Here is a 12,100-nt window from a genome sequence, read left to right as displayed (position 1 = left end):
CGTGGGGCAGTCTGCCGAGAATCAGCCGCGTGCACACGCCCGGAGCTATATATATCTACAGCTAAGAGCATCTTCAGCCGCGCCCTCAACAAGACCCCCTAGACGACTTTTCGGTCGTCGGTGCTAAAAAATCGGTCCAGTCACGCCCCAAGGACCCAATTTTCGTCGGCTCGGACTGAAATTGGCGCCGGCGGACCCAACCCAAATCCGGCGTGCTGGGGCTGCTCGGGGGCACTGGGCAAATCGTTTTTGGCGCGAAAGAGCCACGGGCGCTCCTTGCCAGCGACTCGTCTCGCTTCTCGCCGCTTCATCGTCCTCATCGCCTCGTTTCCCGCGGCGAATCAATGCCAAAGCTGCCGCACGCTGCCGCGCCGGTTAGCCTCCGCCGTTGATGCCTCACGGGCGGCGCAGTGAAGGCGTGACGACGCGTGTCCCCGCGCATGCCACGCGTAGACGCGGCGGCCACGCATGCTCGCGGCACCTCCACCTATATAAGCCGACCCCCAACGCGCCGGTGGCACGCACAGAGTCTCCACCGCTGACGCACCCTCTCTCCCCTTCCTCCCTCTCCCCTCGCCGTCCCAGTTCAAATAAATGGCCGAACGATTCCCAGGCGACGGCGCGGCGGCGAACGGCTTCAGCCGCCACCACCTTCATGAGGACGAAGCATGGCTCCTCTTCGAGGCCGAGTACCCGGTCCTGCTGGACATGCGGGTGCCCGGAGCATGGAGAATCAGCGCCGGCGGGGTCCCGGTGCCACCACCGCCCACCGGGGTGGCACGGCGTGCGGAGATCGCACGTATCCGCGCCTCCCTGCCGCGGGCGACGAGGGAGGGGCCGCGCTACGTCCCCGACAGTCCGCTCTGGGAGCCGTACTTCCGCCGCCGTCACGCCGAGCAGCTCGAAGCCACCAACGCTGGAGGCCGTCCTCGAGTACATCGAGGGCGGCAACACGCCGAGGCTGGAGTACCCCGAGCCCCCGTCCTTCTCTCGCCGCTGTGGGAGCTCGTGGACGCCGAGGCGCATGGACCCTGGGGCGTCCTCCTCCTCGTCCGGTCGGTCGACCGTCTCTCCCTGCCTCCGCTCCGTCAAGCCGGAGCCCCAGGACACGCCTGTCAGCCGGCGCACCCGCCGCTCCGGTGTCCGCATCGCCGACTCCACCCCCGCCTCTGGCCGCCTCGTCTTCGTCGCACCCAAACCGGAGCCCAGCCTCCCCCCGGAGTACGAGGAGCTAGCTCGGCGCGGCTTCTCCGACGAGGACGCCCTACGGTGGGCGCGCGACGACTGCCTCCGCGACGAGATGGTCCGACAGCGTCGGGCCCTGGAGGAGATCGCCGCCCGCAAGCGTGGGCGCGAGGACGAGCACGGCGTCGTGATCCTCGACAGCGACGACGACGAGGACGCCGCCGGACCGTCCAACCCGCCGCGCCAACCGGTGGAGGGTTGCAGCAGGGATGGCGGCCGCGGCGGAGGCGACGACGACGACGATGACGGTGGCGACTACACGCGGTTCTATAGCCTCCTCGGCATGTAGAACGGTGACGAGCGGCGAGGCGAGGGAGACGGCGGGCCTAGTAGTGTGTGTTTTTTTCTTTTTTATAAAATATTTTAAATATGTATAAACTCTCGCCGTGTTTGGTTGAATTTGGTTTGAACTTGCCGAAATATGTATGAACTCGCCGAAAATGGTTGAATTTGCGCCATGTTTGTGCCTCACTTTAATTTTCACAAAAATTCTTGGGCGCTGCGACTGGCATCACGCCCCCAGCGCGCGTTTTGCGCTGGTGCGCCCCAGGGGCGATTTTTAGCGCCTCCTTGGGGGCCAACGGCTGGAGATGCTTTATCCATCACGGGTCACGGCCGAGCGCTGTTGTCAGTAGCGGGCGGAATCCGGGCTCAGTTCCACCATCCTTTCTGAAAGAGCAATTCTGCAAGTGCGTTCATGAGTTATTCAGAACATAGGTTGCTGCAGTCTTCTCTGAATTCACGAGTTATTATTCAGACATTCTCCACCCTCAAAGAACTCAGCAGACCGGATGTCCATTATTAACAGAAAGGCCATGGGATGAGTCGCTAATGATGGAAGTCAGGGACGTCACACAGAAGTTCTTTCAGCTCCCTCACGAGGAAAAATTGAAGATCAAAATGACACCTCAGAGTGATTATAGGTGTGATATCTGAATAAAAACCCAACTCTTCTTGTAGCTAGTTGTTTGGTCCTTGGAATATCTCTACATAAGTACATATGCAATGAACTTTCTTGTGGTCTATCATCAGAGGGTATCAGAGAGTGGGAGAAAATGTTACCAAGGGTAAACCTAATATGCATGAAGCAATTCATGTAAGTTCATCTGTCCCTCAATTTCTTGTAATACTCGTTTAAATTGTTCTGTCATTTTTAGCTAAACCCTTAGAAAAAATTTGCAATGCTACATGCCTATCGAACCGGGCAGATATGGTAATCATGCTAAACCAATGGAAGAATCTAATTTGTGGTATGTTTTCAACTTCCCTTCTCTGTTTTTCTTTAGGATCCCTTCTCTGTTCTTTTCTCTGAAGGTATATTTTAGAGAGCCGTCGTCACATTTTTTTCAGAAAACGGTTCACTGCCTGCTTTTCTGAAGGTAACACTGTTAGACACCTATTGATGTCAGTATGTTCACCATGTAAAAAAATGCTCCTTTACTACTTAATACGCTTTAAAGAGCTGAATAGTTTATCTTCTATGCAGGCCAGATTATCCATCAAATTTTGACACGCTGCTGGAAAACTATATAAGCCTTCTACAAAGTCCACTTATCTGAATTACTTATTCTTTTATGCTCATCGATCGTATCTGACAGTGTTTATCATGCCATTTTTTATTTCAGATCTTTCAAGGAAGATCATGCGAGGCATAGCCTTGGCACTGGGCGCGCAGTTGGATGCTTTCGAAGGCGGAACAACAGGAGATGCTTTCTGGGTTCTCAGATTGATTGGCTATCCATTCTCAGCTGGCATCCCACCACGCATTGATATTGGATGGTAAGCACACAAAAAAACATATTTGTCTTATGCTTACTTGGGTGGATACATCTGACTGCTTTTCTTCGATACACCATGCATCCTATGATCAATTCAGTGGAGCTCACACAGATTATGGTTAGTACATTGTATCGTGTTCTTTAAGTCAATACTAGAACACTGTATCGTGTTCTTTAAGTCAATACTAGAATAATATGTTTGCCTTTTTAGGAAAAACGCATATGGTATTTTTCAAAACATTAAACCAAAAATCCTGGGGGGAATACTTTTCCTCATTTTGTTAAACTGCAGGCCTTTTTGACACTGGTGAATCAGGACGGTGATATCTGTGCTCTTGAGATACTTATTACTTCACTAGCACACATATCTTGTACTATTATCCATCTATGCCCTCTGTTTCCTCTGTCAAGAAGCAAAGAGATTGATCTGCTGAAACTCTTTAGTAAATTTGGTATCAGGTAAGGAACCAGTCTGGTGAGTGGATATAAGCCAAGCCCGTACCCGGGACCTTCGTTTGCAACATCGGAGACATGCTGAAGGTTTCCTTGTTTGCAACTTCACTGAATTTTATCTGTTTTGTCCGCCTAATTCAGTCTTTTCTTGTAGCAACCTTATCAATTGTAAATCATTTTCTTGTAGCTACCGTGTATCTGTCGCATTCTTCTATGAGGTATCTATGTATGTATAGCCCTCTCGCGGACGAACATATTCATGATATGTATGGCTGTACCGATTGAGTTGCTTATACTCGATGTTTTTTTCTGAAACAAATGGCCTGTATATGCAGTCGAACTTTGACGCTGCGGTGGAGCCCGTGGAGTTGTGCCGAGAGAAAACCGGCGGCGTTGCCAAGTATGAGAAGGTGGTGTATGGGGAGCACCTGGTGCAGAAAGTTCTCACCAACTTCGTTATGTAACAGTTTCTGTAGCATTAGCATGTACTGGAAACGTTGGGGACCGGCCACGGCGCTTCGTCAATAAAACATGTTGACAAACTATCCCGGTGTGTTGTGACCAGGCAAAGGAGTGCCATGGCAAAGCGCTCACTTTGCAGGCACAATGAACAGTCACTCTATTTGTTATGCTCATACGTAGAGATCTTTTTTTCAACGAAAAGGCTAGAAACTCCACCAGTTTTTCTATAGAAGGTGATTATGTCGGTTCGAGCCTCCCGGGCGTCTCGGTCCTTTGCCAATCTACCAACGGAACAACACTGAGTTCCATCTCAAGAACAACCTACCAACGGCTCAACCTCCTGTCCTACAAGCATTTTGGGGGTTCAGAATGAACATATCTTCTCACTCACAAACTGGATGCAGACTGAACTTCAAAGCACTTTGGCAGAACAAATCAAAATTTAAAATTGTTTTGGTTGGGGTGCGCCTGCCCAGGCAGTAGTGCAACGCACTGGGCGACACCCGAGGGACCCAATGGCAAGCCATTTTGGTGGTCCCTCCCCCATAAAAAATAAATTTAATATCACTATAGGCACATGGCCCACATATCAGATATTAAACTGATAAGAACAGATACTACACTTGATCTTAGCCAAAAGGCCGAGAAAGGTATGAGTTGAACCGCTGCCCTGCCCCTCTATTTGTACCCTCCTCGCCCTCCCGTCCCCTCCTCGCCGAGCGATGTGGTACTATTAAACGAGTTGCTCGCCCCTCGCGCTGCTGAGTGCGGACAGTGCAAGCAATGCCCCCGAGCCAGCCTCTTGCGTGGGCCTCAAACAAAGAAGGCCTTTTCGCCGATATATACTACACTTAATCTTAACATCAGCCTGATTCGCGCCTCCTGCTGTTTTGCGATCACCACGGATGGGCGGCCTAGGGAGAACGAGCCGCGCGCACTGTCGAGCCTCTTCCTGTCACGGGCGGAGCTATGTATGTACAGCTAACATTCACGGCCGAGCGCTATTGGACTGCTTCAACCAAAATATGTATGTACTGCTGACAGTCACGGGCGGAAGCCAGGCCTGATTCCTCATCCTTTCTGAAAGAGAAATTCAACAGTGCGTTCATGAGTTATTCGGAAATATATGTTGCTGCAGTCTTCTCTGAATTCACGAGTTATTATTCAGACATTCTGCGCCCTCTCTGAACTCAGCAGACTGGATGTTGGAGTGTGACGGTCTGACGGAACAAGTTGTTCTCCTTGAGGACATGCAGCTGATCGATACATGTTTATCCTTTTAAATTTCTCTTTTCCGCACCAGTCGTGTTAAGGTGATATGGTTGATGCACTGTTTGTTTATCTCAAAAGTGAGTTCTCTTTTTTTTGAAAATATGAAAAGTGAGTTCTCTTTTCCTCTTTGCATGATGAGATATCAGCCAGCTCGTCGAGAAGATCGATGATCCTTCCATGGCCGACGACAAGGGTTTCCTGGACGACGCTTGCAGGGACGCCGGATTCTTCTGTTTGGTGATCACTCGTTCAACTTTCTGATGGCAATTTGGACTGCCAAGCAGACTATACAAAACTGGAAAGACCTTTTTATACTCATTTTTTATGTTGTTGTGATATTTCAATAGAAAATGAAAATAAAATAGTATCAGCAGTTTGCAGACAAAATGCTGTACTGTATCAATAATAGAATGTAATAAAACGTCATGTGTGTGTCATGTTCAATTGTTCTGTGCAGCTGGTCTTTCCACTTTGGGTTTTTGAACAAAAACTGGTCTTAAATCATCGATAGCGTGTTAATTAATATTTAATAATGTGTTGTTGTCTAGACCAACTATGGTAAATGATGTATATGTGTGTTATTAATAGAAAGATCATGGGATTGCGGAGTCGCTAATGATGGAAGTCAGGGATGTCACACGCAAATTCTTTCAGCTCCCTCGCAAGGAATAACTGAAGATCAAAATGGCACCTCAGAGTGGTTATTGGTGAGATTGCATAAACTTTTCAACCTGTCTTGTTTCCTTTACTTGTAGCTCGTTGTTTGGTCCTTGCAAGCCTTCGCTTATTAACTTATGTTATAACCCTGATACATGAAGCAATTGATAAGTTCACCTCTGTCTCTGAATTTTTCTTGTCACATGTTTAAGTTGTTCTATTTTCTGACTACACCATGAGGATAAAAATTGCAGTGCTACACACCTATCGAACCAGACATATAGAGATATTTTGCTAAACAAATGTTAGTATATAATTGGACTTTTATAACTACCAAACGTTCGGATTTTAGCAATAGGCAAGAACGATCCTTACTCCATTTTAATTATATACATGCATGCATTAGAATGACTAATTTTTCTAGAACGTGCACTCCTCCCTCTAATTACATGCATATATGCATCAAAGGATAAAAAGTTGATGTCATCCTAGATTTTTTTTTACTTTTTTCAAATTTCAAAATGTTTTGTAGCTCAAACCGTCGCCCGATTGAAAAACCGTCTTCATAAAAAAAACATCTCAACGAGATCTTCGAAACTAGATCCCATGTTGATATGTTCTGATGATTTTTTTTTTGGGACCAAAAGTTACCACATCTGGACTATATAAGTTAGCACGTCCGTCATACATAAGTTACCGTGTCATTTACACAAAAGTATTCGGGGGGGTGTTTTCGACAAACTTTTATCCCAGTGTCAAACGGTGATTATAGTGTTTGCAATGAGTTATCAACTTTGTTGTGTATATTACCATGTTGCACAAAAGTTATTGGGTTATGTTTTTCAACAATTTTTATCAACTCAGTCAAAAAATTACCACGATATTTGTATGAGTTATTAGCTCTCATGTGCGTGCATTATCATTTTGTTTACACATGAGTTATTGGGAGGTGTTTTTTAACAATATTTTTCCTTGGTCAAAAGTTACCATGTATGGACTATGTAAGTTATCAGCTTTGTTGTATGTATATTGTCATGTTATTTACACACAAATTATCAGGGTATGTTTTCAACAAACTTATATCCCGGGGTCAAAAGTTACCGTGGGGTTTGTAGTGAGTTATCAACTTCATTGTATAACTTGGTATCAGGTCTGACGAATGTTTTCAATAAAAAATTTCTCTCGAGTCAAAGTTATCATGATATTTATGCGTGAGTTATCAGGTCTACAGTGTGTAAATTATCATGCTATTTATACAGAAGTTGTCGGAGGATGTTTTCAACAATTTTTTCCTCTCGTGTGAAAATTATCACGATGTTTGTGCATGAGTTATCAGGTTTATAGTGTGTAAATTATCATGCTATTTACACCAAAACAAACGGGGTTGTATTATACCACAAGTAGCCCGATAACTTCAAAAATAATCATGCTGATAACTATGGTACATCTAGTCCGATAACAAAATAATAACCATGTTGATAACTATAATACATCTAGTCCTGTAACTATTTATACATAAGTTATAGGGTATGTGGTATGTGTACTATTATGCTATGTACACAAAAGTTAACGTGGTATGTTCAAACCATTTTTTTTCGAATTAAAATTACCACGGTGTTTGTACGTTAAGTTATTAGGTATGTCAAATTACCGTGCTATTTACACCAATGTTATGGAGTGTGTTTCAAACAACTCTTTTATTCTTCCATTAGATCAAATAGCTAGCGATCGAGTGATGCGGAACCTGCTCGACAGAAAACCAAGACAAATTAATAATGCAATGTGGAATGCGTGGGGCAAAAGAAAAACCAAAAAAGACCGAGTAGGGAGGAGTGTATCGAGGGATGAGAATCAACAATAAGTGGGTACTTTGTTAAAAAAACCACATACATGTTAGATAGAAAACCATAAGTCTGTACCTACATAACACAAATCTAGTTTTTGTACGTAGTATAGCAACCAACGATAGTTCACGTGGTTTGAGCACTTGTTTTATTTCCTCAGTTGTGTTTGAAAAAAAAACTTCAATAAAGCCTCATATAGACAATCCTGGAAAGTAATAACTACTAGCAGTTTTTTTCTCGCCCATGACAGGGGTTTGGTTGGTGCATGTGAGCGCGAGGATTGCGGGCTGTACGCAATCGATCCTTCGGATCCAAACGTTCAGACGTTACATTCATCGTATATAATTTTGTTATGTTTCCAACTCCTTATCTATTTTTAAAATTTCCAAGCATTTCATCATCTAATTAAAATTTCAAATTCTTTTGGTTGGGGTGCGCCTGCCCAGGCAATAGTGCAACGCACTGGGCGACACCTGAAGGACCCAACGGCAAGCCACTGTGGTGGTCCCTCCCCCATAAAAAATAAATTTAATATCGTTGTGGACACATGGCCCACATATCAGATATTAAACTGATAAGAACAGATACTACACTTGATCTTAGCCAAAAGGCCGAGAAAGGTATGATTTGCAACGTTGCCCTGCCCCTCTACTTGTACCCTCCTCGCCCTCCCGTCCTCCCCTCGCTAAGCGAGGTGGTACTAAACTAACGACCTGCGGTGCGGAGTGCGGACGGTGTAATGCCAGCCTCTTTCTTGCATGGGCCTCAAACAAGGAAGGAGGCCTTTTTGGCGAGGCCTGATCCGCCCCTGGCTAAAACGAGTTGCTCGCGTCTCTGGCCGTTTTGCCATGACAGAGTTGGGGAACGCCACTGCTCGAGGGTTGCCTCGAAGAGGTTGACCTGAAGGTGCATGTAGCTCCACTCGGAACAACTTGACGTCGCAATCTTGTGCGTGATGTCTCTCAGCATAGCCACGTAGAGTAGATGTGAAGATGGCATCAAGGAACGAATATGGTAGTGCTAGCGTATCCATACGCGAGATCAAGCACAGCAGCCGTGGCTGTCACTTCTGTCGATGCTGCTGTGGGTCTTCTTTTTTACGGGACTAGCTGAATGGAACCCGTGTTCATTACCATACGTTCCGCTCGTACGCGGTTGCTGACCTGTCTCTTTCTCTGGTGTTTAATGATGGCAAAGGATATTTCGGAAAACAGCCGCCGCCAGTGCTGCACCTCACCGTCATGTCCTTCCGTTGCCGCCGCGCGGCGAGGCTACAGGGGCCCTTTCCTCCTCGTGCTCGGGGTTGAGCGGCATGGACCGATCTCTTCGGTGGGAGCTCGAGACGGTTCTCGCGCCGGCATGTGGGCTGGCTTGGGGCGGCGCATGGAGGCGCGCAGGGGAGTGGGCAGCGCGGGTGCAGGTGCGCTAGGTGTGGCAAGGGTGCACAGGGAGCGGGGCGACGTGGTTTTGCCATGTCAGGGTCACGCGTTGCAGGGCCGGTCTTGAGATTTTCGGGGCCCGGGACGGAACTAAAATTCGGGGCCCTTTAATATAACATCAATAGTTACTATTATCAATAAATTTTTTTAATGCATTCAAAATCAATATTTATATCAGATAACTTATATGTATTACCTTCAAAATGTCTTCTAATTCTCGATGCAAATCTATTTTGGGGGGGGGGGGGGGGGGGGGTTTGATGTCAATCTCAAGCATTAACTTATTTCCGAGTTACCAATATTACTCTTGAAAAATCTGTAAATAGCTTCTCTCCGTGATTCTATAACACTTAGTAGCAAAGCTAGGAACACAGCAGGACTAACTTAATGCATGCAGAAGTTCTCTAATTGCAATAAAAAAATGTTATAGTAGAAAGTATATATTTGGCGCTAACATACTTGTTATATAGTCTACTCGAGAACCAAAAAATATACAAGGTTGAAGGTATAAAGGCAAATTCATAAATAAATATCATAACCAGATCTAGTTAAGTTCTCTCAATGGTTTTAGGTGACTTGAATATGCAACTATTGTAACCGTGAAAGCATGGCAACATGATGTTCTCTTCATTCTTTGTAAAGATGATTTCCTACCGTCCTAGTTACATCCATTTTGCGAGGGGAATCTTTGCCATAAGTTCTAGATAACAATTCAATCATAAGAACGCTAGTCATCTTGTATCCCTTCATTCGAAGGGATGAAAATTAGAAAACAAACCTTGGCGGAAGCATGTGCAGGCTGCAGACGAGAGGAGAAGCTGATTGTGGGCAAGATCACAGCGGTGGAACCCAGATTGAGGGAAGCCAGACGGGGTCGTGTACTCCTGTGTTTGCAGCGGATCGACGAACTTCAGTATGCGAGGTCTGGAAACCTCGCGTGGCGGCGTGCGATGGGAACATCGGATTAGGGCTTTTGGATTAGACGACCTGCTTTTCCGCTGTGTTCCTTTACATTCCCTACGCACAACTACGAGGGTAGTACGAAGCGATACGGATACAATCTCGGGCGTGGGCTTGTGCGTCTACTTCAGCACTATCGATCGATCGGGCTGTGCCCTCGCCTGTACACCAGTCTCGAGAAGTTCATGGGCTGGCCTGCGTACTTGGTCGGGAGGGGGGCCCTGGATGTTGGGGGCCCGGGGCGGCCGCCCCCCTGCCCCCCCCCCCCCCTCAGGGCCGGCGCTGACGCGTTGGCGCGCGGCTACGCAGGAGGGCCTACATGAGTGCACATGGGCCAGGCGACACGGATCTGCCGCAAGGAGGTCGCGTGGTGGCGCTGCTGCTCAGGTGGAGCAGCTCGATGGCCTGAGATGGCGCAGAAGACTGGCTTCATGGCGCGAGTCTACGAATTTGGTCCCCGCCGGGCGGGCGGGCGGTAGCCCAGTGTTAGAAGGGAGAGAGATTTGATGAAATAGTTCGTTGTTGTTTTACTTGAGTCTCATGGGCATATATATAGAAGTACATAATCATTTTGAAGTACAAGGCAAGGTAGAATAATATCCTACGCTATCCTAGCTTTCCTAATAATCACGATACTCAACATCCCCCCGCGGTCACAACGGTAGCGACGTCGACGGTGAGACTGAAGAAGAATCCAAAGGGAAGCCGACGAACACTCCTCCACAGTTGTAACGGCCGATGCATCGTGGAGTCGTGGTTGGAGTGAAAACCGACAGGGTTGCTCAAGCAAGGCGGTAGCCCTTTGTACCGTTTGTCGAGGTAGCCGAGAGCGTAGGTGGTGTAGCCGTGCGAAGAACGTTGTGGTCGGTGTCGAGTCGGGGGTCACCGGTGTCGAGGTAGTCGTCGTGGAGCCGCGGAAGAAGAGCGGCGGCGGCGGCGGCCTAAGGAGGCGGCGGCGGTGCTCGAAGTAGGCGATAATGAACCCGACAGCGTGACGAAGACCGGCACAGACGGTGACGCTCCCGCGCCAAGAGAGGCGGCGCGGCGCATATCACGTGGAAGTCCACGCGCGTGGACGGCGGTGGACCGTGGGCCGCAGCGTTACGGCCCGAAGAGGCGACGCAACGGCGGCGAGCAGGTCGGGGCGACGGTAGGGAAGACCTCAGGGCGGTTGCAGGGATCGCGTGCCACGCTCGCTACGACCCGACGAGGCGACGCAGCGGCAGCGCGAGGGTCGGTGTAGCCTCGGGGATGGCCTGGAGTGGACGGTCTCGGTGCGGTGGTGGACCGCGGGCCGCGGCACTATGGCCCGAAGGGGCGACGCAGCGGCAGTGCGCGATGTGGTGCAACCACGGGAACAGCCTCAGGGCGGCGGCGGCGGGGACCACGTGCCGACGCTATGGCCCGAAAGGGCGACGCAGCGGCGGCGCGGATCAGTGCAGCCACGGGGAGAACCGCGGGGCGGCGGCACTGTGGCCCGATGGGGCGACGCAGCGGCAGCCCGTTGCTCGATCGATGGAGGGGCGCGCTGAACTCATGGACAGGGCGGTGACGGCCGGCGTAGGTCAACGAGCAGGCCGACGTGCAGACGATGGCCGTGAGGGGCCGCCTTTCGCACGAGGCCGCTGGGTCGGAGCGACGGGTGGGAAAACGCATGGACGGCGGCTGTTAGGGACCGCCTGTCGCGCGAGGCCGCCGGGTCAGTGAAGAGGCCGGCCGGTCGTGCTGGTGTCGGAGTAGAGGCGCACGGTGGTCGACGGCGGCGGCGGGCGACGCAAACCGATCAAGTATAGATTGAAAAACCAAAAAAAAAATCCGATCAAAACGATCGGCGAGAGAGCAAAAAAAGCCGGAGCAAAGGCTCGAAAAAAAGAGTCGCTAGGACAGCTGATCAACACGACCGGCAAACGAGCCCTAGGTACGGGGGGCGCGGCCCCCAGCGGCGGTCATGGAGGTCGATCGCCCCGGGGGTGGCGCACGGGTGCGGAAG

General features: G+C 49.1%; 2 non-coding genes and 1 pseudogene across 2 annotated transcripts; 1 reads left to right on the top strand and 2 right to left on the bottom strand.

Annotated features, from left to right (window-relative positions):
* The window catches only part of LOC123153624 (2-oxoglutarate-dependent dioxygenase 33-like), a 90,070-nt pseudogene extending 86,130 nt beyond the window's left edge, over positions 1 to 3,940 (top strand).
* Positions 3,941 to 4,395: 455 nt separating this feature from the next.
* LOC123155062 (U2 spliceosomal RNA) lies at positions 4,396 to 4,592 on the bottom strand. The gene has a single exon (XR_006477193.1). It is a non-coding gene; the product is annotated as a U2 spliceosomal RNA (small nuclear RNA).
* A 3,546-nt stretch (positions 4,593 to 8,138) lies between these two features.
* On the bottom strand, positions 8,139 to 8,335 carry LOC123155063 (U2 spliceosomal RNA). The gene has a single exon (XR_006477194.1). It is a non-coding gene; the product is annotated as a U2 spliceosomal RNA (small nuclear RNA).
* Positions 8,336 to 12,100: the final 3,765 nt, after the last annotated feature.

The sequence above is a fragment of the Triticum aestivum genome, chromosome 7A, assembly GCF_018294505.1.
Source record: "Triticum aestivum cultivar Chinese Spring chromosome 7A, IWGSC CS RefSeq v2.1, whole genome shotgun sequence".
In the NCBI taxonomy this organism is placed as follows: Eukaryota; Viridiplantae; Streptophyta; class Magnoliopsida; order Poales; family Poaceae; genus Triticum; species Triticum aestivum.
This window is presented reverse-complemented; position numbering and strand designations above follow the sequence as displayed.